This window comes from Lactuca virosa, chromosome 5 (genome assembly GCF_052849685.1).
Source record: "Lactuca virosa cultivar CGN04683 chromosome 5, Lactuca_virosa_CGN04683_v6, whole genome shotgun sequence".
Classification (NCBI taxonomy): Eukaryota; Viridiplantae; Streptophyta; class Magnoliopsida; order Asterales; family Asteraceae; genus Lactuca; species Lactuca virosa.
In genome coordinates this window covers 202,979,382-202,997,703 of record NC_136430.1, presented here as the reverse complement: position 1 = coordinate 202,997,703, position 18,322 = coordinate 202,979,382, and positions in this window count along the sequence as shown.

Genomic DNA, 18,322 nt, shown 5'->3' with positions numbered 1-18,322 from the left:
CATGACGTTAGGCTTGCGGTTGTTTAGAATTTCATAAGGAGTTATTGTGAATCGCTCGTTGAGTAAAGACCGGTTCTGGGTGTAGCAAGCAGCGGCAATACGGGCAACGAAGCGAAGCTGAGCATGGTTCAGGCTGCTTCACACAACGAGCGGTTTCGCCTTTCAACGACCCCATTTTGTTGTGGAGTATAAGGAGCAGAGAAATTGTGAGACACTCCCTTTTCAGCAAGAAATTCTTCAAACACTTGGTTTTTGAATTCCAATCCATTGTCGCTGCGAATGTTTCTAACCACCTTTCGCAGTTGAAGCTCAACTTGCTTTATGAAGACTTTGAGCTTGGGCGTTGCTTCTGATTTCTGTTTAAGAAAGAAAACCCAGGTGAACCGAGAAAAATCATCAACTATGACAAGTATATATTTGTTACCACCGATGCTTTCAATAGCCGAAGGTCCATACAGATCAATATGTAGGAGCTCAAGCGGTTTGATGATCTTTTTGTTAACACGAGTTGGATGACTTTTCCTGCTTTGCTTTCCCATTTCACATGCAGAACACAAATGTTCCTTGTCAAACTTGAGAAGTGGAAGTCCTCGCACATGATCACCAAGAACTAGCTTGTTGATGTCTTTGAAGTTGAGGTGCGAGCGCCTTCGGTGCCATAGCCAACTTTCGTTAGAATGTGCTTTCGTTAGTAGGCATATAGATGGATTCCCCCGTATTGGATTAAGGTTCAATGGATACATTTCGCCTTTTCTTTGAGATTTCAGCAGAACATTCTTGGTCTTCTTTTCTATTATTTTTGACCCTTCATCATCGAACGAAACCTTCAGTCCTGTTCCCACCACCTGTTGCGAGACACTGATGAGATTGTGTTGTAAGCCTTCTACATATGCCACCTTTATGATCGAGAAATCCCCATTTGTGATCATTCCATACCCTTTTATTGTGCCAAAAGAATTGTTTCTATACTTGACACATCCACCATCCTTAAGAGCCCGAAACTCCCGTAGCTCTTTCCTTCTCCCTGTCATGTGACGTGAGCAGCTACTGTCAATATACCATTCATCATCGAACTGCTCGTCACGAATAACCTGCAAAAATTAAGCAGATTTAGGAACCCAAAGTTTCTTGGGTCCTTGTGAGCCTTTTACAGAAGAGGGAATAGTAAGAGAAGAATCAACCATAAAAGTTCGTTTTATTAAGGTGGTTTCATCTTTTCTTTTAATTATGAAAACTTTGATTTTGTTGGCTTTTGTTTCTTTTACTTCAGACTTTGGAATTGTGTTCTTATTTTTCACAAACTCGTGGTTCTGTTTCCTGGAGTTAGCAGACGTTTTCTTTGTCTTCTTTTCATCTTCCGAGACTAGCTTCCCTTTTCCCTTTACATCCACTTTTGGATTTTGCTTTGAGTGAGATGGATGAGTTTTAGTAGCGAAACCAAGCTTTAGGTTCTTTTTGTCTGAAGATGGAGAACCGAAACCACTCTTTTGGTTTCATTTGCTTCCATTTTGGGAGCCGAAACTACTCTTTCGGTTCGCTTGACTGCAGGAATGGCATTGAGTACAAGGAGTAGAGTTACGCTTTGATTTTGCTTCTTCTGTAAGGAGTGAAGATTTGTCTGAGTGAACATAATTAGGGTTTTGGGACTTCCAAAACTGCTTCCTTTCAGAGAGATTCTTCTTATATCTCCTATTACGTTAATGTTTCTGCTCTGACCACTGTTTTGGATTTTTATGGATATTAACCTTGGGTTTCGGTCTTTCATCACGAGTTTCGCTCTTTAGCGAGGAGGTTTCGCTTGTCTCCTTGACTGGTTCTCTTGGAATCTTTTTGGTACCACTTGTGCTTGGCACATCATAATGTGTAGGCTTGTTGAGTGGTTCTGCCACATATCTGCCTTTGACCCTCCATGATGTTTTCTCAGACAGACCAACCGTTTCATCAGCATTGTCGATTGGAGCTGACCAGAAATGCTCTTCATAGCCTTCAGCATTGTCCTCATTTACTATTGCTGTCAGCTCGGCTGTTTGCTGCTGTGTGACTCCTGTAACTGCATAAACCTGATTTGGTGTGGTTTGAACCTTTTGATATACCACGACCTTTTCTTTCAGAATTCTGGACTTATCCTGGGATATACGAGCGAACTCAACGGAATTTTCAGAAATGAGATTTTTGTGATAGGTTCGGGTTCGCTTTTGACAAATTCAAAATAGTCCACCTCATCCCCTACGAATATTTCACTCATATCATCATCCTCATTAAATTCAGAATTATTTTCAACATCAATTTTGTTTTCCGAACTTAACTTGGCATTCAACGAGTCAAACTTCTGCATGGTTTCAGTTTTAATTTTTAATTTGTCATTTTCGTCCAAAAGGTTCTTAAGCATGTCCTTATGGTCTTTGGACTTGATGAAGGACTCGATTTTATCAAGACCAATTCTGTATGGTGGAGAAATTTCATCAGAAGATACAACGGCTTCACAGTTATATACATTAGCATCAATTTCATCCTCCTTAAATTCAAGGAAGGGCATAATCATTCTACGAATTGTCTTGCCTATTTCACAATTCAGATGCAATTGGGTAATATTCGAATATAAACGTTTAACAATTAAACAAAAAACATTTCTCTGTTTTAAAAGCTTTAAATTATCCCTTTGCAAATAAATTGTCTCATCCTTAATCCTAACTAACTCAATCTCTTTTTGCTCTATCCAGATCCGTCTCTCCTCACTCTTCGAAGACACCCTGCTGAGTTGATCAGTTAGGTTAGAGTTTGTTAAGCGATTCTATATTAAACTACCACTTAAATTAGAAAAATTAGATTTTAATTCGTTCAGTTCTTTTTCATAGTTTGTGACAGGGATTTTTAATGATTCGAGAATTGATTGTACGTTCTTGATCAACTGGTCGCATTTGTTGATTTGCTCGCCAACTGGTTTGGTTGCGAAACATCTGTCTTCCCGCTCCCTTGCTTCATCACAACTCCCATCAGTAGTATAGCCTCTCATCTGTGACACTCCGACGGTCACCATCAAACACTTCCCTGCACCTTCAGTTTCAGCTTCTGTCGCCATGAAAGCCCTGCCATGTGTGGTCTTACGAACTTCTTCGTCCTCAGAGTCTGTAGACCAGACTTCCACACACCAAACTCGTCGTCCACGAGATTTTCCTGCACAATTAAAGCATTCATAGTGTTGTTAGCAGCAACTTTCTTCTTCTTTATTTGTTCTAGCTTTCGCAGGTAATAGGCTTCATCATCTTCATTCTCGTTCTTTTCTGACATCTTTCTCAAGACACAATCTTTGGCAAAGTGATTTTTGCCTTTGCAGAAGTGACAATCAAATCCAGAGTCACCAACAAGCTTACTATCCTTATTCGGTTCTTCATGCTGAGGAGAGTTATTCGGTTCATCCTTTGCTTTATCCGAACTGTAGCTTCCTTGCCAGTTTCGGTTCTTGGAGATAGGAAACTTTCTACGCACAAACTTCTTTGGATTAGAGACCATCAACGCATATTCTTCATTGGTTAGATCAAATTCTGACAGATCTAAATCTTCTTCTTCTCCAGCCACGTTCTTTCCTTTTGATATGAGAGCTAAAGATCCCATGCTTGAAACCACATTCGTTTCTTTGGTCACTACACTTTCGTGTGATTTTAGAATCACCACTAGATTCGGTAAAGAGTAAGCTTTGAATTGTTCATGAGCTTTTACTGTAGACACCACCGCCATCCATTCGGTTCTTAGGCCATTCATGAATGTGACCTTTTGCTCAATTACCTTCCTTTCTATGCCATGCTTTATCATTTTGCTGAGAAGAGGATTGAAACGATCAAAGGCTTGAATGAGCTTCTCTTATGGTTTTTGCTTGAAGTCTCCAAACTCTGAAAGCAACAAAGTTTGGATAGAATGCTCAAGATCCTCATCGGTGGAATATAACTCCTTCAATCTAACCCATATCTCTTTTGCCGTCGTGCATGAACTGACCAACCGGAATGTGTCAGATTGTAGGGCGAATCTGATCATTCTTAGTGCTTAAATGTTGCTCACAAGCTTTTCCTTTTCGTCTTGAGGAACATCCTTTACATCAACCACGAGTTGGTTGTACTCCTTTTGATGAGTTGAAAACTCTTTAGATCGATTAGATCTTTAACAGGTAAATCAATAATAATAACAAACACTAGAACACACAATGAATCAACCGTATGTCGAATGATTAAAATATAGTCACACCTCAGAAGAGCTCGATTAAGAACTTCCTCTGTAGAGGTGTGCTAGGGTTTACAGTACAATTAATATGATAATAATGAAAAGCGTTAATGACAAGGATGTATGCATGCACCTTATATACTAAACCCTAGAAAGATAAACCCGGTTGGACAGGCCCAAACCGAGAGTACATAATGGACCGAACTACTAAGGCCCAATGGCGCAACCCTTTAAACCCAACACGTAGTACTCATAAAATCAAAATCATGCGTATTTAGAACGTCCAAATCTGACTTTAAGAGATGAAGTTATGATTTTTCTAAGTTTCAGTGCATTAGTGTATGCACAAAAAAATCGACTTTTGGAAAGGTTGATTATTAGGCCAAATAATCTAAACGATAATCGAAGATCTCATCAATGGGTGTCCGTCAATATAAGGAACATCGATAACGGAACCCGCATGTAGGATTTATGCTTTATGCAGCGATCTCTAGCAGGCTAAGCCTATCAAACAAAGAAATTTTTGATAAAGTGAGAATTAGCTGTTGAGGTCTAGAGGAAAGTTGTAGATATCATCGAGAGCTTTTCGTGGATTTAAAGAACGTCAAAAACAGAGCTCATATGAAAGAGATACTTAATTTCTAAGTTATGAAAATTGTCACGCGCAACACGACATGCATGGCTTGCACTCGAAGTCAACCACAGCCCCACCCAGATCGTGCTATGTGTCAGCAGGCTGGTGGAGCCACGCCACCTGTACGCGGTGCGCCCCCATGCTGCACGGCGTGCACTTTTCCTATAAATATTCCCTCAGAATTCCTTCATTACTCACTCATTTGGACTCCATTCTCTCTATAATCACTCTAGTCATTTAAGGTGCGACATTCCCGTAGTTTTAGGACAACTTAACGAGGCTCTAGAATATTTGAGAGGCCAACCAGAAGGAATTTATCGGACAGGATTTTGTCCGCTTAATCTTCCGGTTTTCACTTAAATATATGTAAGTTAAGCTACACTCTCCCGTTTTCGGTGTAAGTTATATTTATAGTTATAAGATGTTATTACGAAGCTATAGATAAGATTTATCAGTAATCCCAAGTCTAAATACTTATTTATCTACTTACAGGAGAGGTGTCTAGATTGGTCACGTTGGATTGGTTGTTGGATTTCAGAAAGACTATATGTCGAAATGGTCCTGCCTCCCAACTGTCCTGCCTGAATGATCCTTTCTGATAGATCTATCAGTACTCATTGGGATTAATGATAGATCTAGCATTCTTTACCAGATTTTGTTAGAATCTAATAAGCTATAGTATCATAGGGTAATACTTCATAGACTTAGTTCCGTTAGCAGGATCGTCCGGTTAGCTATTAATCCCCAAAGTGACTGTCCAGGTGAGTTCTTCTCACTCTATTGTATACTCCAGTATGTATCCATTGTATGTTAGGATATAGTTAGCCTGTAGTATACCCTTAGCCAAATAGACTAGGATAGTTACTTGCATGTTATATGGAATGTTACCATATTTATGTTGATATATATATATATATATATATATATATATATATATATATATATATATATATATATATATATATATATATATATATATATATATATATGAATATATATGATGAATTAAAGAATCAAGTATAAAACGAATCAGAGTATGAAATCAATTAAGGATGCGATATTGAACACCAGATGTAAATATGATCTTGTTTCAGCTCTATTACGCTTTCGAATGTTTACAGAGTACAAAGACAGGTCTGTAAAAACTCTTATCTAACTCTAGTAAATATCCCTATTTATAGGGAACTGAAAGCGTACAAAAAATATACTAAGGCATAGACACTTAGGCTTCGAATAAGAACGCCTCAGTAAAATAGATTACAAAACATTCGAAGAGTTCAAAATACATTTCGACTAATTACAACAATTCGACCCTTACAATCTCCCCCTTTGTAATCATAGTCGAAATCCTTAATTTGTAAGAAGCGTGATAGAATACAATAACACTCTTCGAATCTCCGTGTACCAGGAGATTATCTTCTTCAGCTCTTTCTTATCTCCTTCATTATTCTTCCTACAATGATTCATACGAACAATTAAGTTCGTATATTGAGACGTTGAGTACCTCTCCACTTCGCATGCTTGGAATAAGAATCGTTTAGCTTTTCCAGCTTTGTCTTTTCCTGCGAAGACCATTCCAAAAGGCTTCAAACAAATTTCACCATCATCATACTTTTTCAAATCTGCTTGAGTCTTCGTAGGAGCCATTGGTGCTTTTATTTCCATTCCTTTAGTTGTAGCTAACTCCACATCTGTTAGTGCCAAGCACTCATAATAATTTTCGATGAAAATCTTGATGTGAGCAACCCCAAGCTTGAATTCATCCGGTTCAGTGTTTTGAAGATACGAAAATGATTTATCTTTCAAAATCAATGTAACTTGTATAAGATCATACAATTTCATTAATGGAAAATCTGCAATTGTAAATTCGCAAATATTTCCATTTGCCCTGGCAACCACATATTTGATGTTCTGGACTGTGTTTTCGAACACCACATCCTTTTTCACACTTATAACTTTCTTGATCTTTATCAAAGACCAAACTTCCTCAGGGGCTATTGCAAGAACAACATGAAATCGAATTTTCATGTGTGTACCTTCATCATTTTCTGTAAAATTTCCTTCTGCTTTGAACTGAGGCATGATGAACATCATTTCGTTTATTGGAAAATCCAGCTGGCTTGCATCAGTATTCGTGACCAAATAACTTTGTTTTGGTTTCTTCTCAAACGAATACATGTGATTATACGCTACCTTGGCCTCAATTGTTTCGTAATTGTAGTGTTTGGATGGATCACCTTTGTCCATTCCCTTCGGATCACTAGCACACTGAGTCATAATGTTTTGAATCAACCTTAGTTTTTCGATTTCAGCTTCTGCTTCAGCCTTCTTTTCTTCTTTCGACTTTTCCACAACAATCGATTTCCATTTATCTTTCAAGGCTGAATTATCAATTACCTCTTTTGGTTTCGAACCACTCTCAACAGTCTTCGTAGATTTACCAATCACAATTCCTTTCGAAATAGGTCTTGTAATAGGCATCGTTGTAACGACTGTTGAAGTAACCAGCCCAGCAGAAACTATAACTGGCTTTGTTGTTGGGATCTTTGAAGAAAATACTGTTCCTACAACTTTCGCATCATCATCACTCACCTTCGACCCACCAGTTTTTCTTTCTCCCCCTTGCACCCCTGTGAAAACAGGTGGGGCATATGTTGTTGGAAGAAGGCTTGTAATGCGAAATATAGGAGCAAGTTGCTTGTTGAGAAGTGCTTCGAATTGTAAGAATTTTTGACATAAAAATTCAGGAGTAATCAGGGAAAAAGAAACCGGCTGGACTGATAGATCTTTTAACTCCTTTAACAAAGTAATCACTTCCAAAAAGTTGGCATTTTCATTTGTTGAAAGTTGAGTAATTTGAGGACTCAAACTTTCATATAATTTGACAAATCTTGTGACTGCGTCACAAATAATATCAACCTTCTGATTCAGAGATGCATAATCTTGTTGAACATTTGCAATCTCTTTTTGCATATCTTCGCGGAGTTCACGAATTTGCAAATTGACATCTTCCCGCACTTTCTTCACTTCTTGAACAAATAGAACATGCCTTTCCCTTGTGACATTCTTCAATTCTTTCACATCACTAACAAACTTCGAATTTTGAGAATTGATCCTTAGTTCATTATTTTGATCACTATGATCAACCTTCTCCAAAATTCGTGATTCAGAGTCTGTAAGCATCCCAAATACTTTACTCATAACTCTGGCTTCGAACAATTTCAACATAGACTCAACCTCCAAACTTGAAACAGACGAACCACTCCCCAGATCAACTTGAGATTGAATTATAGAATTCAACTTCTGATTCAGAATTTTAAATTGCTTCATGGTCATTAGCATATGATCTGGAAACGCCTCTTCGTCTTCATGAAACTCCAATTCCTCAAACATGCCTCCAAACCCCTCAGTATCAGTTTCTGTCTCCATAAATATGGTTTCTTGAACAGTCAAATTCGGTTTGGGTGTGTCAGTGGATTGAGAAGAAAAAATAGAAGTGAATGGTTGATTGATAATATTTTCGAAGGTAGGGGAATTAGTGGTTGATGTAATGGGAATAGTAGATTGTGGTAAAGAAACAATACTTTCGAAGGGAGCAGAAGTAGATTGACCTTGAGCGTCATTCTTTACATCTTCGTCACCCATATTGACATTTGCATCCGTATCAGATACGTTTGCAGGGATGCCTGAAGTTCGTACCTCCTCAGAAACTGATTTGGCAACCGAATCTTCGAGTGGTATGACGACTGTCTGCTCAGGAGTTGACCTTTGTACATGAAGAGTGACAACTGGTGTTTCAGGAATTCTTTCATCATCATCTTCTGTAGACTCAGTTGAAAGCATAAGCTTTCGTGTCTTCTTCTTCTTCTTAGATATGTGTTTAGCCATATCTATAGCCCTTCGCTTCTTTAATGATGGAGAAACAGGCGCTGTCATTTCTCGAATCAAAACACCCTGATGAGTAACCTGAGGCTTTCGTACTACATGAGATGTCGGAGACTTACGTAGATGCGAAGACATCTTTTTGATTCTTCGAAACATACCAGTCTTCGAAAGAATAACCACTTTCTCTTGAGACTCAGGAACAACAGGTTTAATTATTTGAGTCTCTGCAATTGACACTTCTTGAACCACAGACTCTTCAACTGTAACTGGCTTCTTCTTTGGAGATTTCAAAGATTGCGAATCCTTGGTGTGCTTTTCAGAAGAATCCGGTTCAGGCTTCTTCGATCGTTTAGATTTCTTTTCGTCCCTTGGTAACAATTTCCCAGTTGGAACAGTAGAATCAACAGTTTGCAAATATGCCACTAAGACTGAATTCGAAGGATCAACTCTTTTGAGCATAGCATCAGGAATACGAGCAACAAATGGAAAATCATGAGCACTATCTGTGACTTCCTTCGGATAGTGATACGATTGAAAAACAACGTTTTCCTCATCATTGGGTACCAAAATCCCTTCCTTGTTGTAAAAGTATTGCAAAATCAAGCTCCAATATCTTGCACACGAAATACCATGAATAGCATTCGTGTGTTCTACACTCTTTTGGAATTCCTTCCACAATTGTGTAGAATAGTCCACTTGAAGATCATAATATATACCAGCAACCATTGCATACACCTCCATTCTTCCTTTATCCAGACCAACTGTTCTCCCGGTTAAACATCTTAGAAAAATATCAAATAAGAAATTCCATAGTCGTGGAAGACCAAATTTCTTAAAATCAATGATCTTTGATAGTGGAGGCTGATATCCTATCTCATTAAACATATTAACGATTTGAGGGAATGTGAAAGCAACATATGGAGGTGAATTCGCAATTTCAAGAATTTGGAAAAAGAGTTTCTTGGATAGCCTAACCTTTTTGTCATTCACCAGATGGAAAGTAATTGTATCAGAAGCTTTGTTGTAAGTAGCAGTTGATCCTGCTTGAGAAAGCCAGGATAGTAGAACAAAGAATGAATTGAACATCGCCGTAGACAAAACGGAGTTCTTCAAGGCAACGATTTGCATCTTTAATTCTTCCGGGTATTGAGAAACATCACCCTCCAAGTAATAGTTTGTTGCTTGAATCTTCATTATTGGTAATGAAGAGACATCTTCAGTGGTTTGAGAAGGATCAACATCAACATGAACAGAAGTCGCCATTGTTAGGGTTTGAAGACTTTGATGCTCAGAGAATTTGGGAATTTTTCTTTTTTTGATCGCGTAAACTGATAATAAACCCTTGAATTTCCTTTTATATGTAACCCTGAAGTTTGAATTTGAAGCGGGATATGTATTTAATGATATCCGACGTGGCACCTTGAAAATCGGACCATTACTGCGTAAAAGTAGCCATGCGTCAAAAAGTAGCTGTCACATCTCCTTGAAAACCGGACAGAATACCATACGTCATTTATAAACAGCCTGTATTGTTATCCCCAAGAAGATTGTAACCGTCAGAACCCTTCGAATGGAAGCAAGGCTCTTTCACTTTTGGGATGAAAAGCGAAGTCATATGCCAGAAGTTTGAAATCATCAGCCTGAGTTGGTATTACTCAGAGCCTCAAGGATTTCGTGAGTGCAGTGTTCCAAAGAATGTAGACGAGAAACAAAGATAAGAAAATTTTGGGATATTGTGATGTCAATATTTCAATTTGACACAAAAGCAGATGAAATCCCGGGCAAAGATTGCTTCATTAATCATTAAGAAAAATGATCAATAGCTTGTGTAGGTTCCCGTGAATTACAATCGAGTACTTGTTGATAAGTATCGAAGGGCTTCTTTTATAATGCTTCGTGGGTAGTTAAAAAAATTTCGTTACATGTCATCCTAAACATAAGGTGAGAAATTGTAACAAAAATTACTTGTTTAACCAGTGTAGTCAGTGCCAAGTTTTCTTTGAAAAATTTTAAGTGACATTGAATTTCGAATGAAACTCACACGGAAATCATATTCAAGAAAAAATTTGTGTTGGATCTTGTTGGGTAACAAACATCATAGGTTTCAAATGTTTGATCAAGACCACTCATTCTAAATGAATATGATTTGTTGTTTCGAATTTTGGTACTGAAACAAACATTTCTTGAAAATCTGGAACATTGTTCCCCGTCAATTCCTTAAAAGTGTAGTGAAAATTGGGTTTCACTTTCATCATGGTCTCATGATGTCAGATCATAAACACAGATTTTTGATATGTCTAAGTCTCGATGGGTTTGATCAGAGACCTCTCGGACATATTTCTTCGTGTGTGATCGTGTAAGAACTTTATATGTGAAAAAGATTGATGTAAGACACGAAAAGTACCTCTGTTATTTTTGGACAAAACAGTAAACTCTTAACTCAATTTGAGAAGAGTCAGGTAGCTCAGAGACTAATGTGAATATAAGCCTGATTGGGAAGAAATTTTCGTATGAATAATTTCATTAAGGCTTTCGTACACACACATTGAGTCATTGGAGGCTTTGGACAGCATGCAGCAACATGCTTCTAGGGACAACTTAGCTAGTTCAAGTGATGAAAAATGTATTGATTCATACGAAAAATGTACCCGACCCTAGAACTGCAAGCATAATCCACTGTATATCGTCATTATTATCTGCAACAAAATACTAAAAAAAATAAGAATCAAAATATTTTTGTTGTTTTGATTTTTCGAAAGTAGAAACAGAGAAAAGAAAATCTTTTTGGGTTTTTGATTTTTCGAAAAGTGAATAACAAAACAAAAAAAAATCTTTTTGGATTTTTGATTTTTCGAAAATTGAATGATAAAACTAAAGAAAATCTTTTTGGAATTTTGATTTTTCGAAAAATGAATGACAGAACAAAAGAAAATCTTTTTGGATTTTTGATTTTTCGAAAATTGAATGACAAAACTAAAGAAAATCTTTTTGGCTTTTTGATTTTTCGAAAATTGAATGACAGAACAAAAGAAAATCTTTTTGGATTTTTGATTTTTTGAAAATTGAATGACAGAACAAAAGAAAATCTTTTTGGATTTTTGATTTTTCGAAAATTGAATGACAGAACAAAAGAAAATCTATTTGGATTTTTGATTTTTCGAAAATTGAATGACAAAACTAAAGAAAATCTTTTTGGATTTTTTATTTTTCGAAAATTGAATGACAAAACAAAAGAAAAAATCTTTTTGGATTTTTGATTTTTCGAAAATTGAAAATAAACTGTACTTGTTGCAAAAATACAAAATTTTATCATCCCCTTATAAGTGACAAATGTACGAATTCGAAGGGGTCGAAGCGTTGACTATGAACAGTAACCTCTGAATCAACCCTTAAAATAAGTGAGAAATTTACGAATTCGAAGGGGTCGAAGCGTTGACTATGAACAGTAACCTCTGAATGCTGGCGGTTATTGCTTTGTCTTTGATTCAGTGCCTCTGAATCATTCCTGGTCATTCATCATTCGCCTTTTTCACATGGAACAGAATTTCCATCGATCATTCCTAGTCCTTCTATAATTTTCACAAGGGATTTTTCATCTAAAGGTTTCGTGAAAATATCAGCTAACTGATCAGTTGTTTTCACGAAATGTACTTCAATATTTCCATCCTCCACGTGATCCTTGATGAAATGATAACGAAGTGCTATATGTTTAGTCTTCGAATGCTGCACAGGATTATGACAAATTCTTATTGCACTTTGAGAATCACAATATAATGGAATCTTTTTCATATTGATTGCATAATCACGCAATTGACTTTGAATCCATATAATTTGTGAAGTGCAAGCAGAAGCAGCCACATATTCTGCTTCAGCTGTTGAAATTGATACACATGTTTGCTTTTTCTACTGCCAGCTCACCAATTTGCCATCGAGAAATTGACATCCACCACTTGTGCTTTTTCTATCAAGATTACACCCACCCAAGTCTGCATCCGAATATGCTTGTACAAAGAACCCAGTTTTCGAAGGATACCACAATCCTAACGAAATTGTTCCTTTAAGATACCGAAATATATTTTTCACAACAGTGAGATTTGGTTCTCATGGATTTGACTGATACCTTGCACAATTACAAACAGAAAACATGATATCAGGTCTACTTGCTGTAAGATAAAGTAATGCACCAATCATGCTCCTATAAAGAGTTATGTCAACTGCAGGTTTATCTAACGAAGGTGTCAACTTTATGCCAGTTGCCATTGGAACTCGTAACTTTGTGCTATTCGTCAATCCAAACTTTTCTAGCAGATTCTTCGTATATTTTTCTTGATTAATAAAAATTCCTTCTCTGCTTTGACGAATATTCAATCCAAGAAAATTATTGATTTTTCCCATCATGCTCATTTCGAACTTACTTTTCATCAAATCTTCGAATTCTCGAGATAAAGCAGGGTCAGTTGAGCCAAAAATAATATCATCAACATAAATTTGAACAATCATTAGATGATTCCCAACTTTCTTTCGAAATAATGTGGAATCAACAGATCATTGTTTAAATTTAGATTGTTTCAAAAATGAAGTAAGAGTTGCATACCATGCTCGTGGTGCTTGTTTCAAACCATAAACTGCCTTATCTAAAATATAAACATGATCTGGAAATTCTTCGTTAATAAAACCTGGGGGTTGTTCCACGTAAACTGTTTCGTCAAGCTCTCCATTTAAAAATGCACACTTTACGTCCATTTGATAAACATCAAAGTCTTTGTGAGCTGCATAAGCCAGAAATATACGAACCGCCTCGAGTCTTGCGACAGGGGCAAAAGTTTCTTCGTAGTCGATTCCTTCTTGTTGTGAATATCCTTTAACAACAAGTCTGGCTTTGTTTCGAAAAATATTTCCATCTTTGTCGATTTTATTTTTAAAAATCCATTTTAACCCGACAATCGAAACATTTTCAGGTTTAGGAATTAATCTCCAAACCTTGTTTCGTTCAAATTCAGACAATTCAGATTGCATTGCAACAACCCAATCTGAGTGTTCCATTGCAACCTTAATTGTTTTTGGTTCAATTTTAGAGATGAAAACATTGAACATGCAAAATTCTTGATGAGTATTCAATACCTCATTCTTTGCACGAATTTGAACTCTTGTTAAAACACCCTCTTAACATGTGGCATAAACTTTGTGCTTCAATCCGGAAAATCCAAAAAATATTGAATTTTTAGCTTCGTTCACGGATCGCCTTTGACAAAATTTCTCAAAAATGGGTAGAAATTGTCAATTTCAAAATTCTGCAGTGACTCGGTGCGCCCAAAACAGCAAAATATGCAAAACTCTTCCCCTTTTCCAAAGTTGGGTAGAAAGCGTCAATTTGCACAAAATACAGGGGCCTGAAATGTATTTTCTTCAATTTTCAGCAAAAACAGTCCTTTTTTAAATTTGGGTACGAACTGCCAAACATTCGAAACCTCAGGGACCATTTTCGAAAATTCTGCCCTCGAAGAATTCCCAAGATATACGAAGCTTCAGAAAATTTTCAAATTTGGGTGAAAAGTGTCAAACATCCGAAACTTCAGTTAATTTTCGAATTGCCAAATATTCGAAGGTTCAAGGGCTGTTTTCGAAACTTTTCCATTTTTTTTACAAATCATATGAAATGTTTAACCAAACATACGAAATTTCCTCTGTTCATACGAAAGTTTGGAAAATGTGTTAAACTGTCCAAAGTTTAGGGGCTATTTTCGTAACTTTTGCTTTATTCTTCCCGAATTCATACGAAACTTCATCTTCCCCTATCAAACGAAATCACAGCACCATATGAACGAAAATTTTCACTTCTTTCGTTCCCAATAACCCCATCTGGTGCCCTTCGAATCTTATTCACCCAATTCCAAACCTTCAAATCACAAAAGAAACTTTCGTACATCACACTTCGTACCAATCGTTCTTTGAATTTCAATCTAAACCGATTATGAACCCTTTGAATCTTCATCATTATCAATTCTCGTTCCCAGATCGATTGCATCATCCATTCATCGAACAACTTCAATGAAGATCCAAAACTCCAGTCATCGAGCCTTCGTACATAACATCAAAAACATGACTTTGATTTATCAACTTCAAATCGACCAGATAACGAAGCCCTTGAAGCCAAACCAACCCTTTGACTGATATCACACCCAACAATCTTAATCCAAAAAAAAACTTTAGTACTCGACTCTTCATCATAACATTTAAATCGAAAAATCAAGCATCAGTCTGTGAAATCCAAGACCCAGTAAACATTAGTTTTGACTTCGATTTCCAACACAGTCGGTGCCAATGATCAAACTAAAATCAATCTGGCCAAGTTGATTCCAATTCTTCAAAATCAAAATCTATTTGAGGCTTCGATTTACCTAACAATCCATCGACATCACACCAAAATCCAAATCTTTGATCTTTAGTTCACAACCCAAAGTCCATTCGTCTTCATTTACCGTCAACACACACAATCGAAAATCAAAAACCAAACCAAAATCAGATGCGAATGACACAAATTTGGCTATCAATTATCGTTTGACACTAAAACCTTCAATCTATTGACTCCATCACAACGAAGGCTGTTTGACCAAATCCTTCGAAGTCAAAATCAACAATCAATATTCTTCATCTGTTAGTTCTCAATCCTTGACCATCGTATTTAATTTCCATTTGAAATCATTCGAATAATGAACCAAAATCGATTTCAATTTTGACTTTAACAAAAACTTAGTTGAAACACGGTTGACATTCAATTGAAACGATTATCAACAACTTGATCATAATCGATTTTAAGTAATAGAACAAATCTAATTAAATCGATTCACAAGATTTAAATCACAAGTATGAACATCCGAACATTTGAACATTAGAATCGGATATCAATTTATGAACATTTGTATGTTCGTGAGAGCAGATGACGAATAGATTCAGATTCAAACGAATTTATTAATTGTTTTTGGGCTTCAATCGGATCAACTTGTTTATGGGCTCGTTTAAGAACAGTACCATATCCATTCTTTTGGATTACAATCGAACAATGTATTGGGCTTGAATCGATGAATAGTAACCGAATTTTACTTTTAGGCTTAATAATGGAGGATGAACAGTAACAAATATATTTTGGAATTTGATTTTAATTTGGAAATTTTTGATCTAAGCAACAATAAATGGATCAATCAATAGGATGAAAACATATTTTGATCCATTGAGACAAAACGATCAAACAATCAAGAACGCAACGCACGAATTCAATGAAATTAAGAGAGATCATAGAGAGAGACTCACCAAAATTGCTCAAATTGCGACAAAAGTTGCCAAACCGAGAATCGTTCTTCAAAAATCCGTGTTGATCTTCAAAAATCACCTTGATCTTGAAGACCCGCTCTGATACCAATTGATGAATTAAAGAATCAAGTATAAAACGAATCAGAGTATGAAATCAATTAAGGATGCGAGATTGAACACCAGATGTAAATATGATCTTGTTTCAACTCTATTACGCTTTCGAATGTTTACAGAGTACAAAGACAGGTCTGTAAAAACTCTTATCTAACTCTAGTAAATATCCCTATTTATAGGGAACTGAAAGCGTACAAAAAATATACTAAGGCATAGACACTTAGGCTTCGAATAAAAGCGCCTCAGTAAAATCGATTACAAAACATTCGAAGAGTTCAAAATACATTTCGACTAATTACAACAATTCGACCCTTACAATATATGTATATATATATATATATATATATATATATATATATATATATATATATATATATATATATATATATATATATATATATATATATATAGGGTTAAGAGCGGACCAGCCCTTGGCCAGAGGCCAATAGACTCGGGCGGACTAGATTTATGCTAAAGGCCATAAGAGAGTGGACCAGCCACGTGCTGAAGGCTATATAGGGCGGACTAGCTATATGCTGAAGGCCAAGGGCAGACCAGCTATACGCTGAAGGCCAAGGGGCGGACCAACTATAAGTTGAAGGCGATTATGTGTATGCATTGTATATGTGTTGTGGTGTGTAATATTTTGAGAGAATTCACTAAGCTTCGGTTTACAGTTGTTGAATAACTGCTTTCCAGGTTGGTCATTTGACCGAGGAAAGGCTCATGCATGACTGTATCCCCATCTAGGCATCAATAGAGTTTTATAGACTTCCGCTATGATACTCTTTCATAATTAAAATGAAATAATGTTTTGTAAGACTATATTTTGAATAAATAAAAATGAAAAATTTTCCTTGAAAATTAGGGACGTTACATCCATATTGAGGAATTGTATCTCGGATTCGATACTAGTTCTTAATATTTTTGACGTGTTATACGGATTCCCAATTCGTTGCGGATGAGTCAAAAAGAGGATATATGTAATATTTTTCAATGTAGCATACATATATAACTAAATGTAATCCTATAAGTCTCTTTAAAAGACTAAAAATCACAGAAACAAATAAAACCTATATAAAACCTATATAACTGCATAAATTACAAACTTACATACAAAAAGTGATACTCTTCACGGCTAAAAGAAGAGATTTGGATATTACCGAGTTCAAAACGGTCTCTGGAATGAAGGTTGTAGCAGTTTGAAATGGTCTCCGGAATGTAGGTTGGAGAAGTGACATCTTAATTGAAATCTGAAGCAGTACTTATGCACAAAACCGGGTCGGATCCTATAACCATTACCATTTCCTAAAACTGGGTCTGAAATGACTCATTCTGAACCATGTGGTCATTTTTCAAAAATAAATGGTTATTGTTTTTAAAATACAATTGAAAAGTGGTTATATTACTCAATTTCTCTAAATAAAAAGCAAGTTCTCAAATTCTACATAGCAAACACAAAATATAAGAATTAATTGAATTTTTTAATGTTCAAATACAATGAAAGATCAAAAATACTCACTGATCAAAAAACAAAGCAACTCTTTCCAAGCAATAATAGAATATCAAATTGTTTGTCCACAATAATATCACATTCATAGTATCAAAGTTATTATATTAAAATTTTCATAAACTAATAAAGAAGGATATATACTTGATCAAAATATAGTGTGCCTTTAGTTGCACAGGAAAAATTATCGTTCATCGATGCCTAAGGATTACAATTTAAAAAATCTTTAAACTTCTTAAAGATTTCATTTGAAATTGAATGACACTCTTCTTTTTCATTTAACTGCAACTTAAAAAAATAATATTATATTTACTTGCAAAATGAATAAATATGATGGAATTAAGGACAAATAAATATGTAGCTGGGATGCTACGTTTTTACCTTTGCTTGCCACTTTTATTTATTTTTTTTGGTAGTTTTTCTACCCAAATTTTTAGTCCTTTTCTACCTTTTTGGCCATTTTTTTTCAAGACTTTTGTAACACCCATAAAAATCACAAGAAATTTAAACTTTTTAAAACCATCCAAATTCACAATTTGTTTACAATCATAGTTTTTAAAACATTTCAACATCAGAGTCTCCTAAAATCATAAGTCAAAACATGAGGATGTGTACGGTCACACATTCTCCTTCCCGCGGTCATCTGAAGTACCTGAAAC